General features: G+C 40.4%; 1 protein-coding gene across 1 annotated transcript in view; it reads right to left on the minus strand.

The window, feature by feature from the left end:
• Positions 1–8,128, minus strand: part of RMND5A (required for meiotic nuclear division 5 homolog A) — a 39,334-nt gene that overhangs the window by 30,251 nt on the left and 955 nt on the right. The window lies entirely within an intron of this gene.

Genomic DNA, 8,128 nt, shown 5'->3' on the forward strand with positions numbered 1-8,128 from the left:
GAGAGATCCATAGGAGAGAAACATCCATCAGTTGCCTCCTGTACACATCCCAACCTGCCACCTTTAGGTGCACAAGACTATGCTCCAACCAAATAGCCACCCAGCGAGGGCAAATTATTCACATTTTTGATGAATTAAAAGTTTTAAAATCTGGAAGCTGAAGCAGAGGAGGGGTAAATTTATCAAACTGCCTAAACAGACCATCCTGTTGCTTTAGCTATAACATGAGCACGCTTACAAACTGGGTAGACTTTAATGACGGGCTTTTTTGTTCACTATCCCAAACTAATCCATTTCTGAAATACACTGTATGAAATTATAATCACTGAGCACAATGATAACAGTTTAGGACAAAATCCAGTATTTGGGGGGTTTTTTGTTTGTCTTTGTGGGGTTTTTTTTAAAATATATTTTTATTGATTTCAGAGAGGAAGGGAGAAGGAAAGAGAGAAGCATCAATGATGATCGATGATGAGAGACTCATTGATCGGCCTCCTGCACACCACACACTGGGGATCGAGCCTGCAACCTGGGCATGTGTCCTGAGCAGGAATTGAACCGCGACCTCCTGGTTCATTGGTTGACCGGCCAGGCCAGTATTTGCTTTAAACATAAGTGCCAATTCTTTAATACTGTAATTTTTTAAACTGCCCCATCTACTTTTGAAGAAAACTTGTTGGGCTGCTGTTGCACCTACCAGGAATCAATTTCCCTTCTAGGCATCCAGTTATTCTGGTTTAGGAGTGAGAGGTAATATTACACAGAATAATTAACAGAATAAAAAGATCTGTATTCTAGTTCCACTCAGTTTGAAATAACATCTACTTCACATATAACCCACAAAAGATTAGTCTCCAAAAGTTGTTTTTTCATCATAAATTCCTACCAATTAAAATTAAAGACCAACAACCTAATAATAAAAAAATGGGCAGAAAATAAGCAAGAAATTCACCAAAGGAGTAAATTCTAACAATCAAATATAGAAAAAGATGCTCAAAAGATGATGAAGGAGTTCAGCAGCTTGATTCATTGGTTGAAAATCGACCCATGAACCAAGAGGTTACCAGTTCAATTCCCAGTCAGGGTACACAAGTGGGTTATGGGCTTGATCCCCAGAATGAGTCATGCAGGAGGCACAATTGATGTGTTTCTCTCTCATCAGTGTTTCTATCTCTATATGCCTCTCCCTTCCTCTCTCTCTAAAATCAATAAAAGTATATTTTTTGAAAAAGAAAAAAAGATGATGGAAACACAGATTAATACTAGATACCATTTAATATCCATGTGATTAATTTAAAATTTTTTTAAAGCTGATAAAACCAAGTGTACCTGAGAATCTAAGAAATAGGAACTCATACATAAGGACAAAATTGCCAATTGATTCAAAAAGTTAGCAAGCCCGGTAAAGCTAGTGATGAGGCACATGCCTTATGATGAAATTATCCATATTTAGGCACAGACCAAACAGCAGTGCTTTGCAGACTATGCACTAGAAAATATATTTAGTAGTGTATCATGAACAGCATTTATAAATATATTTTAGATGTAGATGATACATTTTTAGACATTCCATTCCTCCATTGTATTATATTCATATCTCTATTTGGTTTTTAAAGTTAAAAGCAGCTTTTGCCAGATCAAGAAAAGGGGGTGGGGAGGGGAGATAAAGCCAAACTGCTAAGTGTTTACTTTGTAAACAAAGAGTAACGGGGCATGGTCAGAGATATAACAAACTACTCTGCTGGGCCTTAAGATCCTTACAATCCTTCATAATGTAACCATCTGTCACACTTGCATCCTATCTTCTCACAATTATTTTGCATATTATTTTATACTGGAGGCCCAGTGCACAAAATCTATGCACTCGGGGAGGGGATGGTGGAGGGGGGTAGAGGGTCAGTGTGTCAGCATTTTGAAAAACCCTAACTTAACTCTGGTGCCATGTCACATATAGAATTTTTTTGATATTTGCAACCACAGTAAAACAAAGACATATTTTTGATGTTTATTTTATATATTTAAATGCCATTTAACAAAGAAAAATCAACCAAAAAAAATGAGTTCCGGGGGGAGCAGGGGGTGGTGTCCCTTAGCCCAACCTGCGCCCTCTCACAATCCAGGAGCTCTCACAAGGGATGTCTGACTGAGTCGAATATCCTTAGCATTGCAGCAGAAGCGGGAGAGGCTCCTGACACTGCCACTGCACTTGCCAGCTGTGAGCCTGGCTTCTGGCTGAGCGGTGCTCCCTCTGTGGGAGCACATTGACCAGTTGTTCCACCACCGTGCAGTTGATTTGCATATTATGCTTTTATTATACAGGATACCTTTCCGTTCTGGTGAGCTGCTTCTATCTGAGCAAACTACAGAAATCCGAGTGACTATTTTACTAATTCTCCCAAAAATGGCACATACCTCTTACCATTTAGATGCACAGGAGAGAAATTCAGCTCACCTGGGATTAATTCCCTCAAGAAATTCAAATTGAGAAAAGCTCAAAATCTTAAAATCTGGGTTTTCATCCCAGTTGCTTCCATTTGCTTTTTAGTTCTGTGATCTCAGGCAGGCTACTGAATCAGTCTTAGTTTTCACATCTATATCTGCAGACAATAATCCCTCCCTTACAAAGCCTTGGTAAAGACTAAATTAAATAAGGAACATGAAACTCTACCAGGACCTATCCCACTGTAAGCCTCCAATTACAGTAACTGAATCTGAGAGGCAGGTCTTGCCACCAAATCTTCTATTCTACATTTAAAAGAATTTTCATTTTAAAAAAACATAAATAAAAACAAAAATACAAAAGCATATTAATGAAGGCATTAATAATAAATTCATTAATCTATTAAAATCACTTGAATACAATTACAGGCTGGATTAGTTGACACAGCTTAATAGGTGGAAGGTCCTTTTCCCCTCTCAACCCAACCTGACTTGGATGCTAAACCACACCAGCCATTCCATTTTATAGCCTCAGGCAAAAATGGGTCTGTACCACCTCCAGGTCTGGCAGAATCCTCGGATCCTGCATCCTAACATAAGGTCTGATTGCAAAGGTCCAGGCTTCCCTCTGAGGACTGGACTATATAATTCAACAAATAATTACCACTGTCAACTAAATAATGTCATTTCATTCTGCTCAGAGCAGTAGTAGTAAGACTAATACAGGCCCATAGCTTAGAGCTAATGATGTAGTGTGACAGACAGCAGAGAAAGCAGAACTCATCTTCTCTTTTGAGAATGCTCTTAGGACTGAAAAAGGCAAAACCAATATTGTTTCACAGACACTGAAGCCCAATACAAGTGCAGTCAGGACTCTTGGTTGCTACAAAGGGAAATCTCCTTTGCCCAAACAAGCCAGGTTTAAAGAAAGGCTCTGTTAACTAGGGTCTCTCAGATTCTCCCCAGGGCTACTCATCACTCCAAGGCTCACACAATCCAGCCCTCCTTTCTGCAAGAGCTCTACTAAGAAAGATACCAGGAAAAGACCCTGAGACACCCACCCTGCAACAAATAACTGTGGCCGAGCAACAACTGTGGCCTTGCAAAAATTTAGACACATTGTCTACTTTATTTTCTTGAATTACTAGCTACTAATTCTGAGGGTAGGGGATTTAGTTGGATGTTTTATTTTATTTTCAGGGAACATGTTATGTTCTTGGCTTTTTAATCACTGTTGTCTCTTGATGACTTTGTTAATTATTCTTTTTCAATAATTCTAAAAATTCCACCCAAAATATGTATCAAAGTATCTGTCTATATTTCAGAAATCAGCAATTTTTCTTCTTAAGCAGTCAATGTCCTATCATTTTTATTTCCTTTTCCCTTCATTAATAGTAACATCTCCCTACATTAGAATTTATCCATTACATTAATAACAGAACTTTAGAGCTAGTACACATCGGACCCCACCCACATAGTCTACTTAAACTACTATTTAAGGCTAAACTCAAGACATTATCTCCCACTGGTATCATTTTTCTCCTCCCATATCCCAACCATACCTACATAAAAGGCAGTTCTACATAAACTGCTCACCAGAACTACCTTAAAATATTCTATATTTTATTTTTTATAGCATTACTCCATTTGCTTTTTAAGAGTCAGCATTTGCCTTACCAGTGTAGATGCTCCATCTAGTGGCAGAAGATAAGTTAGGGCAGTGGTTCTCAACCTTGGCTGCACATTAGAATCACCTGGGAATCTTTTTAAAAATCCTGATTTCTGGGCCTCATCCTCCAGAAATTCTGTTTCTTTGTTACTAATGTTGTGGCCTCACCCCATAAGAAAGAAACAGAATTTCCAGGGGATGAGGCCCAGAAATCAGGATTTTAAAAACATTCCCAGGTGATTCTAATGTGCAGCCAAGGTTGAGAACCACTGAGTTAGGGCAATGTGGTTTTAAAAATATATTTAACCTTATTTTCTCCCTTAAAACATTACCAGCCCTGCAATGGCCTAATTTCCTAATTTCCTAACCTTGGTTGCACATTCAATCCCTGGCCTGGGTTGGGGTATGTGCCAAAGGCAAGCAGTGAGTGTGGGAAACAACCAACTGATGTGTCTCTCTCACATCAATGTTTTTCTCTCTTCCCCCTCCTCTACCTCCCCTCCCTTTAACTCTCTGAAAAATGATCAATTGAAAAAATATCCTCAGGTAAGGATTAAACAATAAAAATAAAATGCCCTAAACAGGAGAGGGTCCTACATTTTCTTAAAATGGGGGAGAAAATTTTAAAAAGACTAACAAATGATTTGTTTTTACCAAAAAAACTGCCAGAGGCTCTGGCCAGTATGCTCAGAGGTTACAGAATCAGCCCACGGACCAAAGGGTCATGGGTTCAATTGCTGGTTAAGGTCACATACCTCCGTTGCAGGCTTGATTCCCTAACCCCGGTTGGGACACATGCAGGAAGTAACCAATCGCTCGCTCTCTCTCTCTCTCTCTCTCTCTCTCTCTCTCTCTCCCCCTCCTCCCTCCTCTCCACTCCCTCTAAAAATCAATGGGAACCCAAACTATCCTTGAGTGAGGATTAAAAACATATTTGCCACAGAACTCAATAGCTGATATTATGTGTTTTAAACAGTGATTGGACATCTGAAAATAGTCAACACATTAAAGCAGAAATCTTCAAATTTTATGTTTATAACAAAAAGCCATAAAACACCTTGGTTAATACCACAAGCTTCTTTTCTGCTTACATTTTCAGAGAAGTGATAACTAGAGAATTTTAAAACACTAAAGGAACAAACATCACTTAGCGAATTTACTGAAGTTCCTCACTCAGAACCAGCCAGCTCACAAAGGAGTCACAGTTTCTTTGATTGCCTCCTCTTGGGAGGGTGGGAACAAGTGTCCATGGTGCTCACAGGCTGCTGAACAACATTCCAGCTTATTACTCAAGTCTGTTTGTTGTGGTTTTTAAAGTCTTGTGTCACAATGGCTTCAGCTTCATCCTGTTCTCACCACCCATCCACATAAGTCTACCAAGCCTTTATAACAGGTGGCCCTGAAAGCTTATACAAACTGACTAGGTCAAAACTAAAGAGAAAAAAACCTTACAAGTCAACGGTGTTTCATATGACAACAGCCTACACAGAATTCCTTGTCTATGTGAGAAGCTCGTGCACAATGTCTATGTTGTTCTAATCTAGGGGGTAATAGCTTCCTCCACAGCTGAGGCCAAGTAGATGCAAGAGAGAGAAGAAAGAGAGAGAGAGAGAGAGAGAGAGAGAGAGAGAGAGAGAGGGAGAGAGAATGCACTAGATTAGAAGATGCTAGAGAACTGGGCTAAGAGATCGAGGGGTGTGTGTGTGTGTGTGTGTGTGTGTGTGCACGCACACACGCTAAGACTATAATTCACTAAATACTGATCAGTATCAACTTAGTAACATAGTTTCATATAATGGATCAGGAAAATCTAGGTCACCTAGAAATTAAACTACTTTCACAAGAACATAAAACTACCAAAATGAAAAATTACTTGAAAAGGTCCTTGCAACTTCCAAGTACATGGGAAAAAAAATGTCATCAAAAGAGAAATGAGTAAATTAAAAGTATATAATTAGGAACATTCACCTCAAACCCATCCCCACACAAAAAGCCAGAATTTGGATTACTCGCTATGTGTTCCCTCGGTATCCATTCTCAAAGAGGTACTGCAATTCCAGCAGCAAATATATTTAAATGCTGTCTCAAAGATGAGCCAAAATATCTGACAACCCTTATGAATATGTGTAAAGATTTGCTAGATCAGGTGACAGGCATGCTCAGCAAATTGCCAGTAGGGGGGACAAGAGTAAAAGAGGGTCCAGATGACAATTAGGACCAGACAACAGGCACACACTAGAAAATGGAGAAACCAGTGCTAGAATGCTAGGCTGGAGACTCTGCCCAAATGCTCCTGATCCTGGGAGGCGGTTGCTGAGGCTGCCCCGCCCACTCCCACAATCTGCCATCTCTTCTCAGATACTCTTTCTGACTGGCTGCTTTGGGAGCTTCAGCTCTTCTCACTCCAATCATCTTCTGCAGGCAACATGCTGGTCAAACAAATCTTGACCACCTCACAGGGGTTGAACCATCAGAGTCACTAGAATGCCTTGGTCACTGGCAGCCACTGAAATCTGAGGCTTTCAGGTTACTTCACCCTAGAGAAACGGAGGGCTTTCTCTAGGTGCCTCACCACCATTCAAGTAAGTCCTTGGGCTAACACACAGCAATAATCACTGCAAGTAATAATTGAAGACTTGCAATGCCACTGCCCGAGAAGGTCTGAGCCAAAGCCTGCTCCCAAGCTGTGTTCACTCCCTCGGAGTCACCAAACAGGCATTCCAGCCTCAAAGCTCTATCGGAGAATAGGCACAGCTTTCCCACCCTTTGCTGGCAACAGCCATCACTGATCCAGAAATGGGGCTGCTGCCACCAACACCACTTCTCTGACTTCTTTTGCTGAGTTTAAGCCCTCGGCACTATGAAATGTCACTAACACTTCTGTAGGTCACAGCTACCCAAAGAGTTCCCAGAGCCCCTGCCACTCATGGTCCTGACATACTGCACCTACCAGTTAATGATGTCTCCTTAGAAGCACACAGTTCTGACTTAGGCTGCCTCAAGTTTAGCCTCCAATACTACTGTTCCATAGGAAAATTTCTAACAGGTTTATCCATGAGTTAGAGCCATTCTCTGGATTCCATGAGTTTATATCTACATAACAGGTATTGCTCTTGTGTACAGACTAAGCAACTCACAGGACTGGTTACAAAATGACTTTGCTACAAAGAGTTCTCCCCAAAAGTTCTTCCAACTGTCCCAGAATTTTGCAATGTGTGAACAAAAATGTCCATAACCAGTCACAAACTTCCCAGTGGCTGAGTGGTCAGAAGTATCACACCGTAGGCCACTTCTCTTAGGCCCCACTAGGACTATGAACTCTAGCACTGGCCCAGTGCTAGAAATGATATTGCTTATCAGTAAGCCACGAAGTCAAAGATTCAAGAGATGCTACAAAAAAAATCACCCAACACAAGTGACGGGCCTTGCTGGCTATTCACACATAAAGCAACCTGAGGAAAGGCAATTAGCATGCACACAGAAAGACGTGAGTTAGGATGGTACAGAGGAGGTGAATACAATGGTTGTTTTCTCTTTTTAAAAATATGTTTTATTGATTTTAGAGAGAAAGGGATAGGGAGTTAGAAACATCAATGAGAGAGAAACATCAACTGGCTGCCTCCTTCATGCCCCCCACTGGGTATGGAGCCCGCAACCTGGGCATGTGCTCCAACCTGGAACGAAACTGGTGACCTCTTGGTTCATGGGTCCACGATCAACCACTGAGCCACACTGGCCAGGCCACAGGGTGTTTTCTTAATCATCCCATAACACAGAGAGAGTCATAGCCAGGAAATTACTCAGGAAGTAGGAAAAGTTACTTCTGTAAACAAACTCCTTCATAGGAGGTTAAACATTTCTTGAAATTTATTTGCTGTATTCATATAAGAAATGGATCAATAACAAGGCTGTAAAAAGAGGGTTTTTTTGGTTAGTTTTTATTTTTTATTTTTAAATAATAGCAACAGGGAATTAAGAATAACATAATAAAAAAAACCATCTGCAAAAGTTATTAAAAGC

Source organism: Myotis davidii, unplaced genomic scaffold (genome assembly GCF_000327345.1).
Source record: "Myotis davidii unplaced genomic scaffold, ASM32734v1 scaffold339, whole genome shotgun sequence".
Taxonomy (NCBI): Eukaryota; Metazoa; Chordata; class Mammalia; order Chiroptera; family Vespertilionidae; genus Myotis; species Myotis davidii.